General features: G+C 46.3%; 1 long non-coding RNA gene across 1 annotated transcript in view; it reads left to right on the top strand.

Moving 5' to 3' along the window:
• The window catches only part of LOC142064211 (uncharacterized), a 46,405-nt gene extending 39,832 nt beyond the window's left edge, over window positions 1-6,573 (top strand). The window contains exons 3-4 of the long non-coding RNA XR_012663036.1: window positions 4,443-4,554; window positions 4,754-6,573. This is a non-coding gene — a long non-coding RNA (uncharacterized LOC142064211). The remainder of the gene's footprint in view (window positions 1-4,442; window positions 4,555-4,753) is intronic.
• The last annotated feature ends 20,697 nt before the right edge of the window (window positions 6,574-27,270 follow it).

Here is a 27,270-nt window from a genome sequence, read left to right as displayed (position 1 = left end):
CCATTTATCAGATGGAGCATCGCTCCTAGATGCCACCACAAAGTGGCTGCACCTGAGCAGCACTAACCTCTCCCAAAGGGGGTTTCACAGCTGTGCTCTGGCCGATGTGGAGCCGGGCTGAGCGTCCTGGCGGGCACAGCACGGATCCTGCCATTGCAGGAGACATCACAAGCCGCAGCCTGCAGCCGCCCTGCACAGCACCAGCAAACATCTCCCAAGGTCAAATCCCCCCCACGCAGCACAAAGGACCCTCCAGGGACCCTTAAGACTAACAAAGCATGAAATTCAGTTCTAAACACATGTACAGCCAGGAAGGTGCCTCTTTCACACCTGTTTGTTACCTGGAAATAGGGCACATGGTGTCTTGTAAGGGCATGAACTTCATCTTCCCTGTACTTGACCCCGCCACTGGCAGCTCCCCCGGTGACTTCTTGGGCCCCATGTGCACAGCCGTAATTGAGGGAGACACGTTCACTTCTCCGTGAGATGGAGTTATCCTCCTTCCAGTACATAAATGTCCGTGTGTGTACTTCGCACTTGTATCTATCTGAAGAGGAGATACTCTCTGCCCAGCTCTTTCAATTTTTCATCTTCCTGGAGGGAAAATGTGATAGGAAAAGCCTAAAAATTAAAAAAAGACTGAGTGAACAGCCACACCTAGGACCTTTTTCAGCACAATCTACCCAATTATTTTCCTTCCCCTGCCTTTTTTAATTTTAAAGCTTCATCTGAATGTAGGTCCCAGGCCAGCAAGGTATTAAGGTACTCCTGAAGTACCTCAGCTTTAAACCATATCCCATGGAAAGGACACTAGTCAACTCTCGCATCTTCAACTAAAGATACAGCATTTTATCTGCGATCCAGAGTGTATCTATAAATATCAGCCCATCTTGCAGCCAGGCAAGCGCTAGGTCCATTACAGAAATGGGTAATCTAAATCACGGAGCTGGCCAGGGCTCACCCACGGTTAATCTTTATAATGGGAGGGAGCTGGACCAAAATCTGTGTATTGCTGAGATGGCAGGAGGTCCAGTGGCTATATACAGTGCAAACAGCAGGGAAAGCTGTTCCCATAAAGATTACCAGAATAATCCCATCTCCTCCAGACTCTTTCGCAGCCCCATGGGCCATCATGGGACAGAGGTGATGTGGGACACAGGCGAGTGGTGACGGCCGCTCCAGAGGTGTGCAGATAGAGGACGTGTCTTGAGGGAGCCCTTCAGAAAATAAGACAAGCAAACACCTATTTCTCAGCTCTTCTGCTGAGAGGGCTGGAGGGGTGACGACAGCGAAGAGAAAGTGGGCAACCAGCTTGCTATTGCACTGTACCTAGGTCACAGGCAGAGAGCTCCTGAAATGCATCTGTATATCTAAATGCAAAACCTAGTGGGATTTCCAACCTTTTGGTTTTTGCTAGCATTTTTCTTGCTTTTTATCACCCTAAACACATAGGCTTTTAAGGCACTGGTCCCTCAGAGAGAGCAAACCTGTACGACACCAAAAAAAAGCCTTTTGTGAAGGAGAGCTGTCCGTGGGTTGGGCTGGAAGAGGAGATCTCCCCTCTTCCCCAAGCACAGCCTGGGGTCCCTCTGCAAGCCCCCGGGCAGATACTCACCTGCAAGGCTGCTCCCAGGGACACGCTGCCATCGGCAGCGATGCTGGCAGGGACGATGCCAGGCCACAAGGTACTGTGCTCTGCTCTCTGTGTTGTTAGGCATTTGTTGTGGTTAGTAAGCAAAACCACCCAAGCTCATTTCTGTTCTACTACAAGAAGGAAAAAAGGGGAATAAAATAACTCATTTCAAGGTAATTTACCACGGATTTTTAATATGATTGAGAGGTCTGTAAAAAGTGAGAATAGTTATAAAAATCTAACGTGGCCCTTTAGAGAAAAATATCACAAAGTTATCAAACATTGACAAAGTGAGAACAAAGTGTGGTGTTTTCAATGAATTTTGCATGTCTATAGATCACAAACTTCCCAGCTCCCGTCTGCCCAGCCCGGGAGCTGTCTTTCTGTTTAGTTTGATGGGTTTTTGGTCAAATCTCAGAAGGATGTCACTGCACGGGCTGGCAGCTCCTTGGCAAGGATTTGGTCCTGGGGGTTGGCACATATGGGGTGTGATCCTCCTCTTCTGTGACCAGCCACCACATGGACGTGGCACAGGTCCTGCTGCTCTTTTCTGTTCCCCACATCCCTGGGGGAGTGTGAGGAGATCCGGGGTGGGAAAGGCTCCCTTTCCCCGGGACACAGAGCATGAGAGTCCCTCCAAATGTGGAGATAAATTTCAAAGCCGCCACCACCAAAAGACAGCCGCATCTCATAAAGTGCTGGCTGCTCTTAGGAGCGAAATGGAGATTTCTCCTGCTAATTATAAAAATGGCAGGCAAAACCCTGCACGATATGATTTCTTACATTAAACAAATTTTATGGCGGAGAAGACTTTTAGTGGCACTATTTGCAGACCTGGCCTTTCGCCAGCTCACTGTCATTAAATCTGCCGATCTTAAGTATCAGCTGCACTTATTCAAAGGGGCTATAAATAAAACCCTGAAGCCTATTAAAGGAGCCAGCTTCCTCGGGCTGTTTGTCAAGCCTGCGGACAGACTGACATCGCAAGCGTTCAGGTGACCCTGGCTGACGCTGAGCACGGCCAGCACAGCACGTCTCGGGACGGGTCTCTCACATGCTCACAGATTTATCTTTCACGCTGCGAGACACACGCGACTTTTTCATTAAAAGAAAACCAGAGTTTACGCTAGCAACAAATAGCGCTTGTTCTGTTAGGGCTGGCGAGTCCTTGACCCCATGCTTGAAGCCTGAAACTGTTTAACCTTTGCCTAGGGGCAAAGGTCAAAAATGCACAGGAACGTGGGGAGACGATAAGCAATGGAGCTGAGATGTTTTATAAGACAAGGTGCTTTAATGTAAAATATGAAGAGGTCACAACTCCCAGGATGTTTATATGCTATCAGCCACACTCGCACTCAGGACTGCCACCGTTCTGGCTCTTCTCTGGGATCTGCCTGGTTAAAAAGTGTCAGTCCCACAGGCTGTGGGTGCCCCCACCACCCCAAGATGCCCATGGGTTGCAGGCAGGGTGCTCCAGGAGGCAGCAGCCGCACTCCGTGTGCTGGTGCAGCCCCTGTGACAAATGGCTTGCAGGACTAATGTGTGCTTAATGACCCATGGTTCAGAAATGACTAAGATGCAGGAACTAAATTTACAATCAACTTCCTCCCACCCACCCCCGCCCCGAAACCTTGAAACCAAAGTTCCTAATCAGGGAAGTCCATGAAAGTACCGCTTTGCTTCCAGGCAGGGCAGATGACTGCAGGCAGCCGCAGGATTGAAGTTGGGTGCTGTCACTGTGCCAGGCGTGACACGGGGCTGCTTCAGTGGCAGGGTAAATTGATGACACAATCGCAGGAGAGCTTACTAGTTGATGCCAGGTTTATTTTTGTAAGTGCAAACTAATGAAATTTAGAGGCTTTAATAAAAAAAAAAAAAAGTAGAAGCTACAATTTCAAAATGAAATTCATAACCGAACCGAGCGCCAATCACATTAAAGAAATGAGCAGCTCAGGCTTTTTCCCAGAACTGCCCCCATGTTTTTTGGCAAGAGGCAGGGAGCTCCGGTTTGTCCCAGTGAAGCTCCTGGCTCTGCACAGGCGATGGAGCAGGGCTGTGAGCAAGCATGGGCTGTGCAGGGTCCCTGCAGACACCGCACCGCCCGTCTGTCCTGGGCTCAAAGAGGGGGAACCACCGCGAGGAGCTTGCGATGACAATTGCCCTGCAGCAGGCACAGACCTCTTACTAGAGACCATTTATCCCTTTCCCATTCCTCCATCACTCAGCCAAGGGGGGCCTCACTCATCACATTCGGAATTTTAAAAGGTAGCAAAGAAATTGTTTAGAAGTCAATGAAGGGGAAGGAAAAGTAACCATAAACCCACAGCAGAGGCATCCCAGAAAATGACGGTGAGTACCCAGGAGGAGAGCTGTTCAAAGAAGAAGACAACCTTGAACACCTCCCAACAGTCAGGATGCATAATTTAGAGCAACCTGGGGGCATTTTGTAACTTGCTTATTTTACAGACTTTCTGCTCTCTTCTCTCACACTTCTTCACTTCTCTACTCACAGATTTGCCCCTCAATACCCAGCTGGATTAAAGATGGAGGGGGTTATTTTCAAGAGTAGGGACAGGCACATCCCCAGTCACTGAGCCCAGCAAGGGCCGAATCTGGAGAATTGCTGTGGTTTGGTTTTCCTCTGAAACTGTGATTCTCTAACATAATACATTACCATGCACGAGCTGTAAATGAAATCACCCAGATGGGAGACTTTTCAAAACCATCAGAAGTCTCTGTTCCAGCCCTTGGCTGCAAAATGTTTAGGACCTGCAAGAAAAGGTTTGGTTGGTTTTTTCTTGTTTTCCAGCAGAGACAGATAAAATGAGCAGAAATGTGTTATGCAGTCAGCACAGCTTGGCCTGGGCTGGATTCAAGCCAACACAACCTTGAAGCGCATGCCAAAGGCAGGAGATGAGCAGGTGAGAGGAAATCTTCAGATCTCAAGCCACGTGTGCAGGTGCCCTAAGCACAGTTGTCCCTCTCTCTTGGCTTAGCTCCCCAACACTGGGGTTTGCAAAAATCGCTGGAAATCCCCTGGGGACCAAAAGGCAAGTGAGATTATTCCCAAAAATGTGATGATTTTGTGGCAGCCCAGTAAAAGCACTTGTGTATGCTTAGGGAACAGCCGCAGCAGGTCGAGCTGGATACGGAAAGTGGCAGCCAGAACAAATCAGGAGGTTGGAGACTGTCCGAAGCAGACGTACGACAGATTGTTTTTTTGAGTCATTCTGCATCCACTACAATGACGACCCTGAAATGCATCTGTGCTGCAACTGGTGGTGGTTGGGTTGAGGTTTTCCCTTCTGCTATGTGTCTCCTGCTAGCTCTTTGGACTGGTGGCCTTTCTGGAAGAAGAGGCACTTGGACTGGATGAGCAGGAAGAGGCACTGGAGAGCGCCAAGGAACACAGAAATTATTCTGCATCCATCTGCATCCCTGGCCCAAGGAAGAAAATGAAGGTGTTGAGAAGGGAGTTAATGAACGCACCAAGGGAAGTGGGAAGAGCATTAATTGCCTGTACAGCAGTGCAGTGAGTCTGAGCAATAAAAAAAAGTGGAAACAACTAATTTATGAGTACAAATTCTACCTGGAGAGCATGACTTAAACTTGGGGAGAAAATCCATGTGCCTGGAATATTAAAATCAATAGTTGTAACCTATTTAGAAAGAATTGAGTGGGCACAGAAGGTGCAGGAGGGACAATCAATATCAGAAGTGACATTGCTGCATTCCAAGCACCACTAGAAACTTAAAAGAAAGTGACCTCAAATACAAATAAAAGCCAAAAGAAAATGCTTCTTCAGACCATCAAATCTCACTGACCTCTTAGTCACGTATCTATAAAATAATTAAGAAAACTTCCCTGTGCTGTTGTGGGGAACCTCAACTTGAATGGTGTGAGCTGGAGGACTCACGCTGCTGGTTGTTGGAATTTCTAAACGTCATTGAAGAGCATCTCCTAACCAAAACCAGAAGGATCCTCTACTGCATCATCTTGACAGCTGGAGCACTGATCACAGATCCAAAAACTAGCTACAGCCAGCACAGAGGTCACCCCATTTTGATTGTATGTGCTGGGCACAGAGGGAAGAAAGCCCGAGCCAACAGTAGGTCCCTTTGCTTTTCAGTGTTGTAAGCCAGGTCACCTGGACGATTTTAAACAGATGTGAATGATATTGGCAACTCTTTGTTTAAAAGCACTCTGGCTTCTAGGGAATCTGGTAATGTCTCAGTGTTGAGAAAGAGGAGGTTATTCTGGTTAAAACAGAAGCTCAAAGGGGAGTGAAAGTAGGTCTAAATTCACTCGAAGGAAGAAAGGGAAACTGGGTAATGAGGAACATAAACCAACCCCAAGCAGAAGGCTGTTAGGTTAAACCTATGGCTAGCAGAGCTGAGAGTAATAGGGAAGTGTTCTTTAGATGTAAGAGACTAAAAGTAGTTTTCTAGACAGAAGAGCAGACATTAAAGAAAGAATGCATAAAAGGCAGATATTAAATATTTCATTTCTCTATTTTGGGGGAAAAAAAGCTAAGTGAAGTAGCAATGTAATATGACGATGTGAAATGTCTTCAGTTCCAACTCAGGATGTTAAACAGCTGCTTCTACAGCTAGAGGTTTTATTTTGATCAGCAACCCTCAATATTCAGTGCCTGAGAGTTTTAAAATCTGTCGCAGGAGCGCCCCAGGCCAGCAGCATCTGCGAGGCCAGGAGTTTTCCGGAAGACAGAAGCAGAGCTGACTTTGTGCCAATGCATAAACGTCGATGAGGAGGATGACTTGTGTAATTATAAATCTGATTGTCTGATGTTGATTTTGTGAAAAATAATGGAAGAGCTGATAAGGGACTTGATTAATAACAATTTAAGGAGAATAATTCATTACAATCAACATGAGTTAATGGAAAATAGATCTTATTAAATGAAATTGATATAATTTTTCAAGAATGTGATTATAGATTTGATTGATTTAGTACATTTCATCAACACTGTTACGTTTGACTTCTGCAAGGCATTTGACTTAATGTTATCTCATTTATTAGGAGGCTAAAACAATGTAAAATCAACACAGCATGCGCTAAATGGATGAAAACCCCGCTGATATGTTTAAACATATCAGAGAATCATCCCAAGTGGCTGTGTTTCAGTTCATCATTTTTAGCAAATGGTAAAAAATCAAAATGCATTACAATGAAAGTTTGCTGATGAGACTCGGAGTAGGACCATGGTTGGTACATGGATCGTCTCTTCCTCAGACCTGCATCTTTCATGAACCAGATATAAGCAAACACAGCCAGTTTAATGTGGGAACACATGAAGCCACACTTCTAGGAACCAGAACTTCACTGGGGGGAGGAGGGATCCTATTACACAACGTTGGAAACTTGAAAACATAGCGGAGTGAAATATCTCTGGTGTAACATCTAGTGGGACTCTGCAGCTATTTCTGGTGTCTGCAACTCAGGAAGGATGGTGATGAATGGGAGAGGGCACACGAGAATGACTGAAGCGTTGCAAAACATGCCTTACAGTGACAGATTCAAGGACCCCAATACGCTTAGCTTAACAAAGAGAAGGTTAAGGGGTGGCTTAATGACAATCCAGATGTATTCAGACAGGGTACAGGAACGCAGAACAGGAGAGCTCTTCAATCTAATAGACAGAGCTATAAAAAGAGCCAGTGACTGGAAGCTGACACTGTTAAATTCAGATTGGGAAGGATGTGCTTTTTAAATGGGAGTAGTAACATGAGAACAACTTCCCAACCAACAGTTTCATCATCACTGGCCATTTCAAAATCATGCTTTATTTTTTGTTTGTTTTAAGCCATATCCTGGATCCACCAAAGGTCACTGTGAATCAGCATACAGACACCCCCACCGCATGGATAGGGTGGTCTTTCTTTTGTTTTAAGTTGTTCTTAATAATGAGTATTGAAGTCTTCATCCCCAAGAACTGAGTGGGACAATTCCCTTTTCTCAGAGTTACTGGTCTGGCCTTGGTGGAGACTCACACAGACACCTCAATGTTATTAGGACTTCATCTTTGCCAGTGGAAAGGCTGGAAAAGTACTATAAAACCAAATAAAACAAACCCAGCCTACATCCCTCTGCTATAAAACCCCTGAAATGCAGTGCCAAAGAGAGCAGCTCAAAGCAAGTACATGAAGGACCTGCTTCCTAGTGGTCCAGTTAAATCCTGCTGATCCTCGCCTGCTGCTTTAGTTTGATAGATTTTTCAGGGAAGTGACATATCCATGTTCCTTAAAAGTTGCTAAAACTGTGGGTAAAAGGGCGTAGTTTGATAACACACTCATCTACATCCAGGAAATCACAGAACGAGAGAGCGCCAGGATCTTGCACAGTGGGGCTTTCTGCAGGAGCTCTGCCACATTTCTGCTCTCTGGTTTGGGAGCTGCTGAAAATTCTCCTTTCATGGAAATTCTTCAGCAGCAGCCCTGGCTGCAGACCCCTCACTTGGGCAGCTCCAGGAGCCACCCATCGGCCTCTCCTGGGACTGGTCTGCGAGCCCCAGCTGACATCTTACTGTGCCTCCAGATACACTGGGGACCAAATAGGTGTGTGCATATATATATATACACACATATAATTTAAATTATTTTATTTTCTTCGTGCACTGGGACATTATTTCTGGGTTTTCAAGCTCTGAAAACAGTGTCAGGAAAAAAATGTCCTTTCAAAGAAATACTGTGGTGGGTGGAGGTGGTTAGATAAGAACGGATAGCCAAAAGCGGGACAATTAAAATTGTTTCATAATTGATTTATATAAGGGGCTTTATCTTCTGGTAGGGGCTTTATCTCCTGGAAGGTCTTTACCTTTAAAAGCAGGTCTTTACCTTATATAAAGGATAGAAAAGAGATGTAACTTGTTATCTTAACTTGTAATGAGATCAGCAAAGAAAGATTTTAAGCCCTTACATAGCTTATTCGTGATTTCACTGTGGTTCTTCAATAGGAAAATCTATCCAGCTGTAAGTTTAGGGCCTCATGCCTGAAGCTGGGAGGCTGGGACCTTGTCTCACCCCTGCTGCCCACAGCATGGAGCCAGCTGCCCATGCTGAGCACCACCAAGGACTCTGGGTCCTGAGCTGTGCTGGATTGAGCTTTGGCATGACTCAAGCCATCATTGCTGTACCCACCGCCTGCCACCTCTTTGCTGCTGTGACCACCACCCAAAAGCCACAGATTATAAACCAGATTATTAATTAGTGGGGAGGAGGCAACACTGTAGGATGCTGCTGACCACAGTAGCTAATACCACACATGCTTCGGGATGTCCTGCTTATGGCAGAGGGCATCAGGCAGCAACTTCTTCAGCAGCTGCAATTCAGTCTGCAAGAACCCTCTGCTCCAAATGTCATTTAATCCAGCTCCGTGTTAGCCAGCCAACAAGATTTCCATTGATTGCAGGTTTTGGCCCAGGAACAGCGCAGATGCTTTTGAACTGAACAACTTAAGCATAACGCTTATGTTTTGTCAGAAAAAAGGCTGAACCAGCAGAAATTCTTTTAAAGACAGGGCAACTTCATTACCATAGAGATAAACACTACTTTAATGTGGTTCACCATAACAACAGACCGTTTATTAAAACACTTCACCATTAAATTTATTCAGCATTTTATATTGAAGAGTATTTTCATTAGGATTCCACTGCAAAACCGAAGAAGGCATTAAATCATTTAATATACTGACAGTTCACTTAATTTATTTAAGCACGGGAGTCTAATTCAAAAAAAGACTTTTCACAGTGCCTTAACTTTACAGTCCTGCCATACAAGGTCCTATTAATTCCAGGGTAGGGTGTTAGATGAATTTAGTCTGAGATCCCATTACATGCTTTACTTTGGTCAGCGACTTGCTGCCTTGCTGCATCTTCCAGAGCTGCATGTAGGAATCCCTCCTGGTGCACACCAGCTCAGCTTCATGACTTTTGCCTCTGCTAAAGCTTGTGAGCATCTAGCTCTTTGCATTTGGTATTTGGCTTCGATTGGTCCTTGATGGACCACAGAGCACCGGCACGGCCAGAGCAGCAGCAATCAGCAGGGAAACAGTGGCAAATGCAGCAAGCCCTGAGGTCATCAATGAAGCCTTCAGTTTAACTCTCATTAATTGGCATTCCTGTCTCTGGAGCACTTGGTAAAGCCTGGGAGATCCACTGCAACGTACTGCTGTCTTGGTTTGTATTGAATTAACTAGCAACACTCAATTCTTCAGCTCTGGGGTGATGTATGGTGAAGCTCCTCCCGCCCTGCCTTGGGAGATGCTGAGTAGCATCAGGACTGTCCATAGTTGTCACATCAAAGCTGTCACATCCCGCCTGAAGCAAATCCTCCACTTGCTATTCTGGATGCTCAGCTCCTTGGACAATCAAGCCCCTGTGCCTTATTACTGATGTTCCCAGATCTGCCATAATAAATGGCAGAGGAGAGAATTGTCACCTATGACAAAGCCCTGGGTGATACTGGGGTCCCCAGTGGCTCCTGGTTTGGCTGCTTTCCAAGACAGGTGTTGAAGCAGAACCTCAGAAACAATAGCACATTGTCAGTAGGGTGCACAGGACATCATTAATAAACATTAAGGAGCGTGATACAATCTGGCAAAAGCAATACAATGAAACGAGTTACCAAAAGCAGGATGGAGAGGAGGGGAAGAGACCTGAACAGGGTGTTTAATGACTCACCGGACTGTGAAATGCAGCGGAGAGCAAGGCTGACATAGAAAACCTTTTAATGAATTCAACATATGTGCACCCTTTGAAGGCTTAGCTCCCCATTCCTCAGTAATGTTTGACCCACCTGAAGATACTGATCATATAGAAAATAATAACCAGTAAGTAATAATAATAGTAATAATAGGAAGAGCAGGACCTTCATCTCCAATTCATATTTATAATCCAGCAAATATCTCACCTAAAGCCAGAAGATTTATGGGTTTGCATCTATAATTAATATCCTTCCTTATGCAAGAAAGGTACATTTTCATACAAATAAACCTGGTGCTCTAGACCTGGATTTTGGAGACTAATATTTAAATCCCCAGCAAGACACGGTTATTGATTGTATAGATGCATATAAAACAGAGACACACTATGCACATATATATCGATAGCATTGTATATTTATATTTAAAATAAATAGATATCGTTTCTCTAAATGCAATAGACGAAGGTTAAGCAGGGAAAAGGAGGAAGATGGGGAGGTTGGCTTGGTGTCTGTTTCAAACTGTCCCTTTTTCCCAAAGATTCAATTTGCATTAGGCCTGTTGCTAACAGCAGGGCTGTTCCTGGGCGCCAAGACACATAAAGGGCTTTGAGACAAAGGCAATCGATCTAGTTTTAGTTTTATGAGGAAAATAAACAGTTAGGCTGATATAACAGTAAAAGGGTAAAACAGGGTCAGGGCTAATGAAGTGACTCACAGGAGGTTAAAATTAAAGCACCCTTCCTTTTCTTCATCCTCCCTTGCATACCTCTCCTTTGTGAATGACCCCCATATCTGCCCAAAATTACACGTGTGGGCAACAGCAAAGCACTAAGGGTCAAGTCAGCTCATTCAGGGCTGGGGGCAGGACTTGCCTTGACTGAAGGTTACCATCTCCAGCAGCATCCACTGAGCAATGGAAACCTCCAGCCAAGGCAAACCATGCCCATCGCACTCTGCTATGACCATGGCACGGACCACAGCTACTACAAGCTGCCAGGGAGGCTCAAAGGTGCCTGAAATCATTCCTCCAGGGCTGAATTAGTCACTGGTGGTTGGAGGCTTCCTTTAAGGAGCTGAGTTGCAGGCTTGGAGCTTTGCAAGGTGAAGCCTAGATCGGGTCTTGTTGAGTAGCCCCATTGCTAGCCCATGGTGAGTCAAGATGAGCTTGCTCAGAGTCTGAAGGCTTTGGTCTGCACTCAGGGGCCTCCTCCATCTCTGAATAGTCTCTACAACCAGGTTTCAAAAGGTTTATTTGTTCTTTTTATTTTCTCAGGGTTTCTTTTTACTTTCCTGGATTGTAACAAACAGAGTGGGAATGTGCTGGGTAAGCAGTCAAACCAAAACTAGGAAAGGACAGCTTCTCTGGAGCAAGCAGGGATTTATCTGAAAAATATTGAGAATTACTGGAAATTTAAACATAGGCACTCTTCCAAGGTCAAGGGTGCAAGCATCACCTCACTTAGTGGTGCACTTACCAATGGAGGTAAAGTACTTCTGCTGTTCTTGATCCAAAGTAAAGATATGAGCAGAGGCTAGACACTTGTATTTATACTGTCCTAAGCTGTATAACATCCCCATTTAACTGAGATTTTAATTATTCATGTTTAAATACTATTCATCAAAAAAAAAACCCTTATGCACTTGGTCATTTAAGGAGCTCATCAGTGACTGCATGCCAGTTCAAGAGCTCTGTTCAAACCTCACGGCAGTGGCTGCCATGAGCAGGGAAGGAGCTTCTTCCCCCTAAATTATGGTCTCCCCATAGAGGGATTGTACTCGTGGAAAGAAGAAGGGAAATGACAACAAAACCAGTGCGGCGCAGCACGAGCCCCCAGGCAGGCTGGCTGCACCCTGCTTTGGGGTGTCAGCTCCATCACCCACGGGCTGCATGGACACGCAGACAGTCTCCTTCCTCCTAACGTCACCTTCCAGTGTCAGGAAACCTCTGTGGAAAGGTAGCAAAAAAGAAGCAAAGGAAACCTTCTGGCAAGCACACAAAGGAGCTGTGCTGTTCCAAAACTTAGCCACTGTGGAAAAGCTTTCCCTATAGACATATTGCCCATTGCATCCCATATATGATTTTTACCCCCATGAAGAACTTAGGCTGTGAGTGCTTGGCCACTGCTCTTGCCTGAGGCTGTGAATGGTGCAATAAATTCATGGCTGTTGCTCTGCCAGGCCAAGTAGAAATAGCACAGGGGCTCAGGAAGCTGCAACCAGTGTGGGGTACTTAGCCAAGGCAGAGCTTTGCTGCAACTTCATTTTCATGATTTAGCATTCCTGCTGTAAATAATTGATACTAATGTAAGTGAGATAAGAGACAGACTGTCTGTGGGCCGGGAGGAAGTGGATCCTGGTCTCATCCACCCGAAAATGTGCTTGAGGATTTATCTGAAATAAGAATGTTGAAAAGCCAAACACAAAATCTGAGAGGCGGGGAAGGGAGGACGGATAAAAACGATAATCTGTGGATCAGATCCGAGGACTCTCATCGCTCTAAGAAAAAGCTCGCAATATTAATTTCCTTAACAGGAGAACTCCTGCACTAACTAGCACTTTTTAGCTCTCCCTAAACATTGCTCTCACACTAGTCAATAAGCTAGTCGATAAGTTCATGCATTGCCAGAAAGCTGGCTGGGTATTACCATAGTTTAAGAAATCATAATGTCATTACAAGGGGTACATGGAGTGCGCCCTTCCTCATCGGAGATCATGCTGCCAGGAAAATGCCAGTGAGCTCTGTATATTTGATGCCTCTGCCTTAGGTTATCTACAAAACAGCTGAGTACCAGGAAGGAGCAATCCTGCATATTAGTCTCTGAAACTGGAGAAGGCAAATTATGTGTCTTGTCCTGCGAGGGCAGCCATGAGACGGGCGATGGAGACAGCCGCTGCTGGCATGGAGAAGGGGAGATTTCCCTGCTGGGAGCGTTTGAATCCAGCGCATCCCAGGGGCCATTACACAGTATCTCTTTCTAAATCCTGAATTTTGAGGCTGCTATTAGCATTTCACATCCTCTGAGCAGGCTATGCTCAGTGGCAAACAGACATTCACTTCACCTGGCATGACGTAATGCCCGTTTCACCCTGTCTAGCATATATAAAAAAAGATAATATCAGCAGAAAGAAAAAGACACCACGATTGGGCCACCTTTACAACTCTCCGCTGAACTTTTTCTCTCTCCGTCTTTACACCTCACCTGCATTATTGATTGCTCATCAGCCCAAGGACCTTTCCATACCCGCTGTAGAAGGTAAGCATGCCTGATGGTTTTTAATTGCTGGAGGATGCCACACATAAGTAAAAGAAACCAGCAATGGCAATTCCTTAATTTTAAACTCTGTCCCTCAGATCGTGGGTCTCCCATGCCTAGAGCAGGCAGGTTTGTGTGCTCACATCCCTAAGGCCATGACTTTACACATCACTCTGGCAAGCACACACTCAGAGCTCTGAATTTGTTTTAAAACATACTTCTTAGCCCATAGATTTCATGCGGGAAGCCAGATGAGAAGAGCTACTTTGGAAATGCTAGGAAAGAGCAACATTGACTCATCAGCAATACAGCAGGAGAAAGCTAGGGAGACTTTCTCATCTCTAACGTGATTTTATGATTCAGTGAATAATGCATATTAGCATAATACTAACTAAAAAAATCCATACTCATCATTTACTATTAATTAGTTATCAACATTATCCTATTATTAATTATTAACATTTACACTATCAATCAGCTCCTGGCTGACTGATAACTTAAAATCTTGCATAAAGATTGTTACAACAATAGCTACAGTGCATCACATAATGGGCTTCACAGTCGGGTTGTCATACCCTCATCTATAAAGCTTTTTACTAATGCACTTTACAACATATCTTACAGTACATGGAAGAAGAATGTGGCTGTACCCAGTAATAATTCCATTAATTATGAATAAAGCATTTACAAATGACATCCTTATTTAAAAATGGTGATGAACACATTTTGTTTTAGTGCGGATGCACTGTGTAATTTGTAATTCCATAAAAAGCAATGCTGGCAGCACAGGTCAGGGAAAAAGGGCCAAGATCTTATGATCTTTACATCAGAAAGAGGAAAAAAACAGTGGAGAAAATAATTGACAAACAACAAACGCTGGGATAAAACTCCAAGGTGATGGTGGGAAGGGACGTTTAAAGGTGCCATGCAAAGCTGAAAGGCTGAAAGACCTTATTCAGTGACCTTGCCTTGTGGCTGTGTCAATAAAACCCTATCCCACATTAACAGTAAGTCTGTATTTTCACTGCTTTCTCTCGTTTGCAATGTTTTCAGCTGGCTGGCAGCTCACCAGGACTCGTTAGCCATGCAGAGTCTGCCTTTGCAGTACCTTGGTACTGCTTTGTCCTATAGGCTTTTGGAGATGGCAGAATATTTATTACACACAATATTTCAGCTAGGCTACTTACGTCAAGAGGCTATAAATACATTACTCTTCCTAGTTTACTTAAGGGATAAAAAGTGAGTAGCTAAGTTTACAGATCAGGCTCAAGCTCTATTAATGTGTGTGGTCTGTTCGTTTTCATATATATCTCAACTGTTTGAAATTATCTTCCAAATTAATCCTATGAGTGATTCTTGACTTACTGATCATTTCCGAGTGCTGCTGGTCGAGTTGTGCAGCAGCCATATTCAGGTTATTACACGTATTATGCAAGAAAGATTAATTTAAACTTACGAGGCTTTTTGGCAATAAAGTTGTGAATATTAATGCTGCCCATAGTTTTCAAATGAGAGCTGTGAGCCAAGGGCTTCTTGCACGGAGGTTCAACCATTTAAATGTGTGCTGATTGGGGATGCAAAAATCCCAGCAACTCACTCCTGACCACACTGGCGGGTGGCTGAGAGCTTTCATGGTCAGCAGAAAGTCAGCAGACTCCCCCTGATTATTTTTTCCTTAAATTGTTCATCAGTGTTTACAGCAGTCTGGATAAACAAGGTGCCTGGATAATTCACAAACCATGGTGCCATGTACTTGTTAGCACACAGCCAGAGCCATGCACGGCGGAGAATGCTGAGTGCGGTGCAAGTGTCTGCAGAGTCAGAGTCCAGAGGAAAAGGGACTTGCATCCATCATGGAAAGATAAGACAAAGCATTGTCTTGGGAGGGACCTAGTTTTGGGTTCAACCAGACCTTTTTGCAGGTGCCCTGTGGAGAGGAGGCTCCAAATGGGAGCCAAGCCAGGCAGGAATTTCATGCAAATTATTTTCACACTCCTTTTCACTGTCCCGTTCTGGTGTTCATGGGTGATACTTAGTGCAAAGCATGACACCTGACATGGCCCTTTCCCCAGATTTTCAAGTGAATAAATATAGTAAAAAGTTAATATATATAGTGTTTACTGCCAGCAGCGTCAAAGAGGACATTCTGCAGTTCCCCTCCCCTCTGAAACCCAGGGAAAGCCAGGCAGCGTAGAAGAAGCTGCTGTAATCACAGGTCCCTTGTGCAAGGCTCCTTTGAAATTCCAAATATTTCTCCAAACCACCAGCAAGTTGGTTTTCAGAGCTGGCTGACAGAGGATTTATTTATTAAAGTTTTGCCTGTTTGCAGCAGCGGCTGGGCAGCAGCGGTTCCGCAGTTATCAAAAATCTATTTCCTCGCAAAGTCACAAGTAAAATATCAAACACCCTCCAAAAAGCCGAGTGCAACATTTACATTTTAATCTCACAAAACACTTTCGTTTCTGACAAACTGGGTTTTTCGGTCTGTGTGTTATGGAGAGGAAAGGCAGCGGAGTTACAGGAGAAAGCTTTGTAGCCCTGGGAGCGAGCGCAGGCTGTTTCGTGTACGTCCAGAGGGGCACGGTGACCTCCCCGTCCGCAGTGACAGCAAAGACTGTCCCCCTTCAGCACTGCTGGAGCCACATGAAAAAGAAAAGCAACCTGGCCCTAAAAGCTAAGGGTACACGGGCATCTCGTGCTGCGCTTGGTTAGCGATGGCAGTTGCCTGTGTAAAACAGGTTGGGGTTGGAGGAATCAGCAGCCCTGTGCTGCTGGCTGCCGTGCACAGTCACTCCCGGCTACAAACAGAGCCAGGACAGGGGCTTTGAACATGGGCTCTTGTGGGGTTTGCAGTAGCCAGCTTCAGCTTCAGCTGCCCCTGACTCAAGAGCAAAGGTCTGCCAGGATGCACGGCTCTGAGCCAGGCTGGCCCTCCCGTGATGTGGAGGTTTTTCTTGCACCCCTCAGCACACGGTAGTGCACTGGCAGCTCGTCCTTCCCGGTACCCATCTGCAGCTCTTATTTCACTGCCTATTCGCGTCTTTGCTTAAAAGGCAATTGGGATAAAGTGGAGGTGCTGGCTGGACATAAGCTCTCCAGTTTGCAGTCTGGCAACAAAAAGCATATCTCTCTCTCCCTTGTTATCGCCAGCGCTGAGGTCCCGTACTGCCTCTGTAGAATCGCTGCAGCAAGATATGAATTATGGATGAAATAAAAAATCCCAGCCCAGTGCACAGAGGGAATATGCAAAGTGCAGAGCAATCACCTCTGTGCATGAGCCTTGCTGTGTGCCACCTTCAGGTGCATGATGCCCGAAAAACTCTGCTCAGCCCCAGCCTGCGACTCCCTCATCCCACGGGTCTCAGGATTCCCTCCTCCCAAGGGCTTTGGGTTTTGAAATGATGACATCCATTAATTTGAAAAGCATCCCCTTATGCTTTGTGGGATCTTCATGTGGAGGTACTAAGGGCGCTGTACGGATAAGCTTTCTTTTAAATTTACACACAGAGCATCTCCAGTGGTGCAGGCATCAGGCAGGCTGGGTGTCTGCTCCCAGCATGGGAGGGGCTTGCCCTGGGGAAATTTGGCACGGTGCACATCCACCCCCTCCAGATTTGCTCCTGAGCACATGAATGCACGTTTGCAAATACGGTGATGCAGGGTGCTGTGGGCAGGGACCCCTGGCAGAGGCAGGTTTGCCGGGGTAAGCATGGCACAGCCCTGGCCTGAGCAGAGGAGCTCCCACAGGGGTTTGCAGAGGCTTTGGCCGGTTCCTGCCAAAGGTCCATTCTGCAGAAGCAGAGAAGCGAAGGGTTGCACAAGTCCTTCAAGGTAGCCACAGACTGGTTTTAGGGTCTGTGATTTGGGGAAGCTCAGTCTCTTTACTCATAACTTCTTTATCAGAGAAGAAAATGACTTTCAGAAGGTATTTTTAAAATGTCTTTTAATTTTTAAATGCTTTAATTTCTCCCTTGCAAGTGCAGTTCTTTGCTTTCATTCACCACTAATAGCACACTGCAAATGTGTTTCCACACAGCCATTTCTGAGTGTGTAATATCAACATCTGTGCTAAAACCAAGCAGAAATTTTTCCCTAAAGTGATATTTTGCTCAGTATTATTGTTACTTTTTCTTTTTAATAGTTTGCTTGTCATGGGGGTTCTTCAGCCTCTTAATTTCAGGAAATGAAACTCCCTGCTTCTCCCTCCTTGTCAAAGCCAGCACTGCCAGGCAAGAGCCACACCACTCTTGTCCCTTCTGCTAAAGAAGTTTTACTCAGTGCTCACTAAAATTATGCTACACTGAAGCACCTCGTTGAACTGGGGCTTGGCCACCGTCTTCATCATCACGCAGAGCCCAGACTGGCATGCCCATGCACGGGAGAAAGGCCATGTACTGCAGCCAGACCAGACAGCCATCTTTAGAGCTCAGCTTTGCAGCAGATGAAGACTACTTGTAGGAGACTGAAGAGATGCAAAATAACTAGACAGGTGTTGCTATAAAAAAAATGCACAGGAGGCAATGCTTCCTGCAGTAGCTTAAATGCTACAGCTGCTGCTCAAGGTCTGGTTTAGTTAATCCTCGTGCAGTGCTGTTATCTTGTCCTCACCATGAGCAAGCAGAATGGTCAAAATTTGTCGTGTTCCAAAACCAGCATGGGAAAACTGCAGGTAGAGAGGTGCTCACTGAAGGCATCAGCAGCACCTGTGCTGAAGGTGCTGATGAAGGACACAAACAACTGAGCAAAGTGCTGATTTCTGCCTGGGGAACAGCATTTAAGTGCCATTATTCTACCAGAGTTCCCCATAGAAATTTTGGTAGCCTCCTGTGTTTGCCCTGGCTTGTTGCCTGCACCCTTTCCTTTGGGAACTGCTTTTTCCAAGCCAGTTCATTGCTACCGGTGCCACAGAGCTCCCTGTGCCTGCCAGCATGTGCCCCTCCAGCAAAGGCCGTGACTTGAACGGGCTGTGAGGTGCTGCACGGGTGAAGATTGCTCTCCTGAGAAAGGGCTGAGGTGCAGGATGGGGAAAGGGAGTGAGAATCGCCAGTTATGTGCATCTGTAGCATGTCCAGCAGGAGAAAGCATGGTCAATTTTCAGCTCTCGGAAGCTGGAATAGGTCTGATGTATAAAAGTCCACTTTTGGCTTCTTTCTAATTGGTGTCTCTGTTGCCTTGCGAAGGGTTTGGGAAGGGGGTGCGCTCTGATGGACGGAGCCATGCCTTCCCGCACACCCTTCCTTGGAGGATTTTTTTGTGGTGGTGCAGGCAATAGAGGTGCAGGCAGTGATGTCTTATAGGGACTCCCAGAGTGGCTGCAATGGAAGGAAAAGGGAAGCCCTGGGACTGCACTTGGAAGTGGAAGCAAAGCAAATGGCTCATGTCTGGGCAGGGCTCAAGTGGACAGGCAGAGCTGCCTGCAAGTGTGACTCCAGCTTGGACTTCTCTGCTGGCGGTTTGCAGGTAACTGTCTCCTCACCCATCATCCTTCCCCTGCCCAATACATAGCAGGCTGGCAGGATTAACCGATCTGTTTGAATTTGTCCTGTTAGGTCGGTGGGGGTGGAGTTTTTTTGTTTGGTTGGTTTTTGTCCTTTTGTTTTTTCCCTCATCATAGCCACAGTGGCAAACATTCCCCTGTGCACGTATTTAAGCTATCCAATGTGGGCCGCTTTGTTCTTCACTTTGATTATTTATAAGAATTCCTTTAGCACATCAAGAAGTCTCTGTAGATGAGGATTTATAGGAAGGTCTTGAGAGCTGTCAGAGTAATGTTTTTCCAGCAGCGAAAACTTAACCTCCTCTTAGATCTTTATTTCTGCATTGTCCTGGGTTTGCCATGTGATAAAGAGATGGTGTAGCTGCAGCAAGCGCTTGGTTACAGCTATCAGGATGAAGGAGATGTGTTGTCAGTTGTTTTATTTTTGATCCTATTTGAATGTGTCAGTCAACTGCCTCAAATCAAAGAAAGTGAGAAGGAGCCTTTAGTAGTTGTGATTTGGAAACTTCAAACTTTTTTTTTATAGGCACTAAGTAAATGGTTGGCGGGCTCTTGTAAATCATAACATTTCTAAATATATCAGAGAGGCTGTTAGCCAAGCTGCTGGCGAAGACAGTGTCTATTCCTATTGACTTCTCTTCCCCCTTCAGATTACTTTTGCATTGAATAATTTCAAATCGTAATGCAAAAAATCAGGGAGTCTTTAACGAGACTAGCTAACACTGTGATTAATGAAAGTGTAACGCAAGCTACTGTACAGTACTTAGAAACCAGATAGCTAATTAGTGTAATCACAGAGGTGGAAATAATTAAAAGACCATAAAATAGAGGTAGCCTAATAACATTTTCCTCTGACCCAGAACTGGTGAGAAGAGGATGCTTTACTGGGTGAGGAGCGGAGACTGAGCAGTCTGGGAGTAATCACCATCAATGGGGTCTTGGGGCTGGATCAGACAAGTAGAAATAGAGCAGATTTTACAGCAGCGTAATCCAGATTGCAGCAGAGTCCTCTGGCAATGGCGCTCCATGTTACAGCACCCCTCTTCCACCTTTATCCATTGCCGCAAGTTTAGTGGCAAACTAATCAAGACAGAGGTACTTGTGGTGAGGCAGGATCTGCCTGGCTCTCTTTCTTCCTTTTTTTGTCCTCTTTCTTCTTTCCCAGGTAATTAGCCGATACAGTATTAAAACATCTTTCACCTTGCAGTGCCCGAGCCCTCCAGATTTGGTTTCAGGAAAGGGAGAAATCGGTGTCATAAGGTATTTAAGAAGAAAATCATGTTGGAGGATTCCCTATATTTATATAGAATATACTATATTTATGTATGTTATTCACTATAAGTTTCACAGGACTCTAACAGCTGATTGAAAAATCTCTTGCAAACAGGGAAAAGTCTTTCTGGGCAGCGACCAGTGAGGGTGGCAGTTGTTGCCAGAGCTGCTCCGAGGAGCTGGGTGCCCAGCAGACCTGCCACCCTGTTCAACCCGCACCCGCAGCCTTTGCACCCAGGTTGGTGCAGACAGCCCTGAGTCCTTTGGGCAATACCAGCATATTACTGCAGTGGTGAGACCTAAACAACCCCCTAAATGCATGCCTGGTGCTTCTCCAAGTGGTCTCCTAAGCAGGACTGTTCAGTTTCACCTCTTGTTAATGAGGCACAGGATGGTGTGATGAGCTGGATGTCGCCCTCGGTGATTAGAAGTGACCTGCCTCTTCCTGCTACATGAAATAGCTCCATGTAACGGGCTATAAAAATTCCGAACTGGTAATTTTCCTGTTGGGATGGGTCACCACTACGGCCATCTCCCTCCGTTTTCTCATTTCTGCCACGGTTTTGTGTGTGTTTCATTTGACCTGGGTATAATGAGCAAAGAAGAATAAAGTAGCTGCAGACACACAATCAACGATCATCTGCTGAAGCTGATGAATATGCTGAGACTGCTAAGTGGGTCTTCATTAGCTATTCACATGTTAAGAGCAGTCCTTATTTAGTCTTCTTTCCTAGGTGAATATTTCTTTTAATATCTTTTGTACTGATCTTGTCTGGGGGGGGCGGGAGGTTGGATGGAGGGTACCACTGCTGCCAGGTAACCAGATTATTTTCATGAAAAAATAGACTGTGACACCAAGTTGGCAGCAAGCTGACAAGAAGAAACAATGTGATGCCATTTAGAGAAGGAAGGAATAATTTTCCCTGGTGACACCTCTTGTGGGAGGCAGAACTTTATCTTCTCTTTGCAGCTCAAATGAAGCATCACAGCAGTAGCATTAACTGTGCTTCCACATTTCCAGCATGTCTTTTCATTAACCTTTTTTTTTTACTGCTGTAGTAGCAAACACTGTTTTCCAGGGAGGGTTTGCAGGGCCATCGCTGGAGATGCGAGCCCAGGATGTCCCACCCAGGTCCCCAGGCTGTAGTGCATGTGGTACCTGGTGCTCTGTGCTGCATGTAGATGAGCTTGCAGTGAAGAAGGGAAAACTGATATATATCTGCACGTCTGCTGGAGAGTGGATTTTGGAGCAGCAAGTGGTGGCCAGCCTTGTTCCAGGGGCCCCACCAGCTCAGATGTGCAAATCACATCCCAGGACATCCTTGAGGGTCCAAATGGGACAGCACTTAACGGCCAGCAGTGTCTTCATGAGAGAAAGGTGTCTTCTTCATCTGTACAACCTTCTTTTCCACACTGGGAATCACTTAAAATTTCTCATTTAAGGTTTCCTTAAAAGCCACGGCTCCCGCTGTGCTGGGGCTGGTTGGTTGCAGGTGCCTCTTGCCTTCCCGGCCGCATCCATCTGCGGCAAAGGCTGCCCTCTCCAGACACGCAGAGTATCTGAGAGATGCAGTGGCTGAGCTCTGCCCCAGCAGCACTAGGGGCCCAGCACCCTCCGCCAGCACCTACACTGGTCCCAGCTGCACCGAGCACAGCCCAGCGATGTCCTGTCCCAGTGAGCACAGACCAACGCAGCCTCATGTGTCCCCCGAGGTGGCTTGGCCCATCCCTGGTTCCTGCCCGTGCCACCTGCATTCGCCCCTCCAGCAGCATGTGGGTGCTGCTTGGGAGAGCACCCTGAGTGCTGCATTCCTTCTGGCAGAAGATTTCCATCATTCCTGAAGTGATTCCTGTCCTCCCAAACCCGCTCGGCACCTTTTATTTTTTCCTTTTTCTTTTTCTTTTACTTTTTTTTTTTTTTTTAATAATCTGACAGTCTGGGAGTGAGTACCATACTCATCTGAGTTACCTTTTTCCAGCTGAGGCTATTCACACAGCCGACTCTGTGGGTGACACCCTGGAAAAGCCAAGTTTAGCAGCGTACTGCTCCAGGAAAGCCTTTTTGTGTGAACTGCAATGTGAGCAGAGCACTTGTAGATCAGCTGTTTACAAACCCTGGAGGTATGAGAGATTAGGTTTTTTTTATCCCCTCTTGTGCTTTTGACCTTATTTGCTGAAAAGGAAACATCATCTAACCTTCCAGGAAATGTTACAGTTCTTTGATCTGACATAAGAACATAAATCTTCTGTAAGGGTGCATCAGCTCTGGTCAAGCTCTCGGGTCTCTGGAACAGGGTCCTGAACACCGGACTGGCAATAGCAGCATCCTGAATATGGGACAGCAGGACCTGAGCCCTGCATATCTCAAGCCAGGGAGCGACAGCCACATGGCATTAGTCACTGACTGAGCTGGTTTTGTACCAGTTCCTCGTGGAATAATTGGGATTTCTTGGGACTGAATCACCTTGAGCATCTTAAAGTTTTGTGGGAGAGGTGAAACCCTTCCCATCCAGCTCTGTGCGTCTGGCTGAAATAAAATACGGCCTTACAGCTCGAAGTAACCCACCTTGCCCTGCTTCAGCCTCCCCTTGTCCCCTCCTGGGAGAGGTTTTAAAGGCTGTTGCATTGCTGAAATTTCGGGCTCTGCATGCCATGCTCAGCGAGTGCAGCCCCTGGCTCACATTTCCGACAGCGCATTTCCTGAGCGTGACACTTGCGGGTACCAAACCTTGTCTGTACAATCAGCCTTTGCCCTTTGCGCCTCCCCCTGCTATTTTGGGGGACCACGGATGTCTTTCCAGGAAGGCAGCGGGGCTGAGGGGAAGCTGCAAAGCCGTGCCTGCATCAGGGCCGGAGCAGCAGCAAGGGCTCTTTGAAGGTAAGAAGTTATTTGTGGAAAGACACGACTCTCACGATGCGGCTTTCTGCCTCCCGCCCAGAAGACAGGGCATTCCACTGCTCACAAGTGGTTTAGAAGACATTATTTGGTTCAAGAAGTGCATGCTTTCAGATCCAGACTGTTAGTCTTTTGCCTGGGGTGTATTCACCAGCGTGCAGATCTCCCTCCTTTGTGGCTTATTCCCGGAGCAGGGCCCCCCAGACCCTGCTGGACCCAGGAAAGGATTCGGAGCCACCTTTGCGTTTTGCTGTGTTTCCCTTTGGATTATGTCAGTGACATTCCCGACCCCCAGCATGCTGGGGAAGATGGGTTTAACTGAACTCACCATGATAACCCCTCCAAAAGCCCCAGAAAGCTAAAATTTCTTTCCGTCTGGCCGGACCACCTTTCCTTGTTTTACCACTAGATGGGAGAGTGAGACTGGGTTAACTCAGCCGCTCTCGTCCTCATCCCGGTAGGAATTCCGAGGGGAGATGAGAACTGAGAAATGCCCGCAGGTCATCCTGCAAATCTTCCCGCCTCGGGAAGGGAGTGGGTAACCCCCAAAAAGGCACAGTTACTGCCTCACCCCAAAAGTGCACGCCTAGGGGGGAGAGTAGTGCCTGCCTGGTGCTTTTCCCTCAATATTCGTACCCAGCAGCAGCAGCTCCTCTGCCCTCATGCAAGGAGGAATTGCTTTCACAAAGATTAGATATATTCTTGGGGTGAAATACTTCATTTGGGTTTTTTTGTTGGGTTTGGGGTTTTTTCATTTTTCATATCACCTGTCCTAGAGCAGAGGGAGGTGGGGAAAGCACTTGCAATTCACTCCTCTCATCCACACCCAAATCCCGCTTCCCAGGAAGCTGGGTGACCCCAATAATTGCTTTGGGAGGTAAAGAATAAAGCAGCATTCTTTTCCTTCTTTCCTTTCATGCCTTTCTCCTATAGGATTCTTGTGTAATGATACTCCCAGCAATACCATTTTCCTGCAAAGATTAAAAATGGGCAGGATTGCACATGCAGGAGGAAAATCTGTGCCCTGGTCTGACGCTGCTCGCCTTGGGAGCTGCTGCAGGCGAGGGAGGGGAGGGTGCCTGGTTCATTAATGTCTTGTTAGATTTACTTTCACTGCAGCACTTTCCATCTCCCAGGACACTTCCTGAGCTTTTGCTGGACTGGGTGTGCTTGGGAATTACATAGTTGCAGAAGCACTTTCTCAGCCAAATCAAAGATTGCCCAGTTTGATTATTTGTATCATTACAAGGTTTAGAGTTTTTAAAAATGGAACATCTCTTCTTTCTTCCTGAGATTTCACAGGTTGTGGAAGAAATCTCATAGTAGCCAAATTCTCCAACTGCCTGTGTGACTGTGGCAGAATTCATAATCCTGTAATTTGGAAATTATCTTCTGGGGGGGTTTGCTGTCTGCCCAGACTTCCTAATTTGCAAGACTCTTAGAGAAGTGACTCAGCTGATTTGTTTAATGTGTGGCACAGGTGGGCTCTGAAATGAAATCATTCTAATAACCTCTCTAACTGCAGTGCCCTTGTTGCCTCTGTTGGGGTCTCCCATCTTTCCCCTCACAGAAAGTATCTATTACTACCCTGCTAGAAAGAAATAACAGCTGCTTTGGGAGAGGAAGTTTGGGTTTTTTACTGGATGTAACTACTCCTATTTTCCATAAACAACCACTCTACGCTGTGTGTGCAATGAGGCCACTGAGTCACTCAGCATGAAGCACTGACCGGCTCGTGCACCTTACCAGGGAGGCCCCAAAATCCCCTCTGAAGAAGAGAAGAGACATCTTTCTTCAGCTGATAATTACAGATGAAGAAATGTTGCCTGGAAGCAATTAAAAAAAATAGAAATTCCAGACCTGGCAGGTCCAGGGCACGTTTGTTTGTGCAAATGCAAATTCTAGCTGCTGGGGAGAGCCTGGGGTGACAGCAGCAAACAGGACAGCCAAGGTGGGAGCATTCCCTGTCGCAGCTGGGGCCAGGGCTGAGGTTCACCCCTCTCTCTATCCGTGGGTGGATCTGGGACAGGTGGAGATGAAGGTCAGAGCAGCCACAGGGTGTCTCTAATAGGTGGCTGATCATATGGCTGCTTTGGCCATGGACACTCCTGGGAGAAATTACTGCCCTCGGCCAACCGCCTGCTGCTCCCTGAGATCCTCTGGTGCCAAACACCGGGCAAGCAAGTGGAAGAAAAGTCTTAAATACTCAGGACCACTGCAGTAACTCTGATCTGCTTTGCTATGGTCCCAGTCTTTATATCCCTTTCCTCTCTTACCTCCCCCTCACCATCCTAGAAGAGAATTAAAAAGCACTAACTGGGGAGAGGAGCTACAAAGCGACTGGTGTCACGGTGCACCCTTGCGATGACACAGGACCAGAGGGATGAGGACACCACAGACACCAACCTCTGGCCTCTGCTGACTGCAGGAGATACTGTGGCTTGTTGTTGCCTAATGGCTTACAGCATGCCAAATGCAGAGTCAGGCCTGCTTCAGCAAGGAGAAGTTAATTAAATTTCTCTTTAATTATAACAAGGAAATGACACATGCAAGTGCTGTTGCCTCAGACAAGAAACACGTGGCAGTCACCAAATTAAAGCTGTATCTTGTAAACCTTTCCAGTGCATGAGACTGAGACTTGAATTCCTGCTGCTGCAGGGCCAGGGGGAGGAGGAGAAAAATGATGTGATCATGGCCCAAGCTGTGGTCAACAGGACTTGTTTCAGGAGGGCTCAGTTACCTGTGGACTGTGAGCCCTGCCAGGGCTGGGGCAGAGCCTGGCACGACACATATACATGCACAGCATTTACTGCACTAGGAGGCAGCTCCAGCAGCAATATAAAGAGTGTAAAGTTTAAACTTATAAAGCATCAATGCAGAGTCTGGAGCAGCAGACTAGCAAATCACAGTCTTGCTTGGAAATGCTGTGTTGACATAGATTGCAACAGGAGCCCTTCAGTAGCTGGCTCACGGCATCTATGTGGACCCTCATCATGGTGATTAAGAGCAGCTCCATGAATTTGGAAAGCGGGCAAAGGAGTCTACCTCCTCCTCGGGGGCATTTTGGGCTCCGAGCTGAGCGCAGAGCGGTGCAGGTGCTGGTGAAGTACGTGGGATGTGCTCCGCAGGGCTGCGGCCAGTTTGGAGGGGCAAGATGCAGTTGTGTAATGGTAAGCACAAAGCTCAAATTAAGTGAAAACTGTTAGGTGGGTGAACATCAGCCCCAGCACACCGGGGCATCCCCGGACAGAGGGGTCTGCGCCGCGGGGGTGGCTGACACTTGCTCTGGTCCTGACCCGCACAGGCAGCTCCCGGCTGGGAAGCAAGTCAGCCTCACAGATGCAGAACCTGAGCTTTCCTGTAGGCCTTGATCCTGCAAGAGGAACTGCAGGAATGGATTTTTCAAAATCAGCCAGAATGAGTGGGATCCAGGCCTTATCTGAGATAGCAACAGAATTAGCCACATGATTTCTTATCTGGTTTACAGGGGCAATGTCTTTCCGAACTTCAAAGTCTTTCTCTGCTAAAAGTATGTGACATGCTTCGGTCACAATGTAGTTTTGGTGCTATGAACAATTTTTTAAAAAATCCATTTCTGGAGCAATATTTGCAGTGTTTGTAATCTCTGAACTAATTACAGATCTGGAAAATCAATAGCTATCTGGAAATCTTTCCAGTGCAGCTACCTAAGCATGCTGGAGTATATTCTTCACAAACACATGTTGCTCATGACCATCTCCCAGATCATACGGGTAGATGATATCACTGTCAGTAAGTGCCTGTACTTCGTTACACCGCAACGGCAACATTTACCAAAACCTGCATGGGGGACTGGGCAGAGAGAATAGCACAGTAGGAGAGATCTGGAGCAATGCTTGGTGCCAGCTTTTTAAGCCAGCAACAAAAAGAGTTGAAAGACTCTGTTAGTTCAACAGGAATCTTCAAAAAGATTATGAAGCAATGTCATTAACGTTCATGCCTCAGTTGTAACGTTGTTT

Source organism: Phalacrocorax aristotelis, chromosome 13, assembly GCF_949628215.1.
Source record: "Phalacrocorax aristotelis chromosome 13, bGulAri2.1, whole genome shotgun sequence".
Lineage (NCBI taxonomy): Eukaryota > Metazoa > Chordata > Aves > Suliformes > Phalacrocoracidae > Phalacrocorax > Phalacrocorax aristotelis.
The sequence above is the reverse complement of the archived record's forward strand: the minus strand, read 5'-3'. Positions and strand labels throughout refer to the sequence as shown.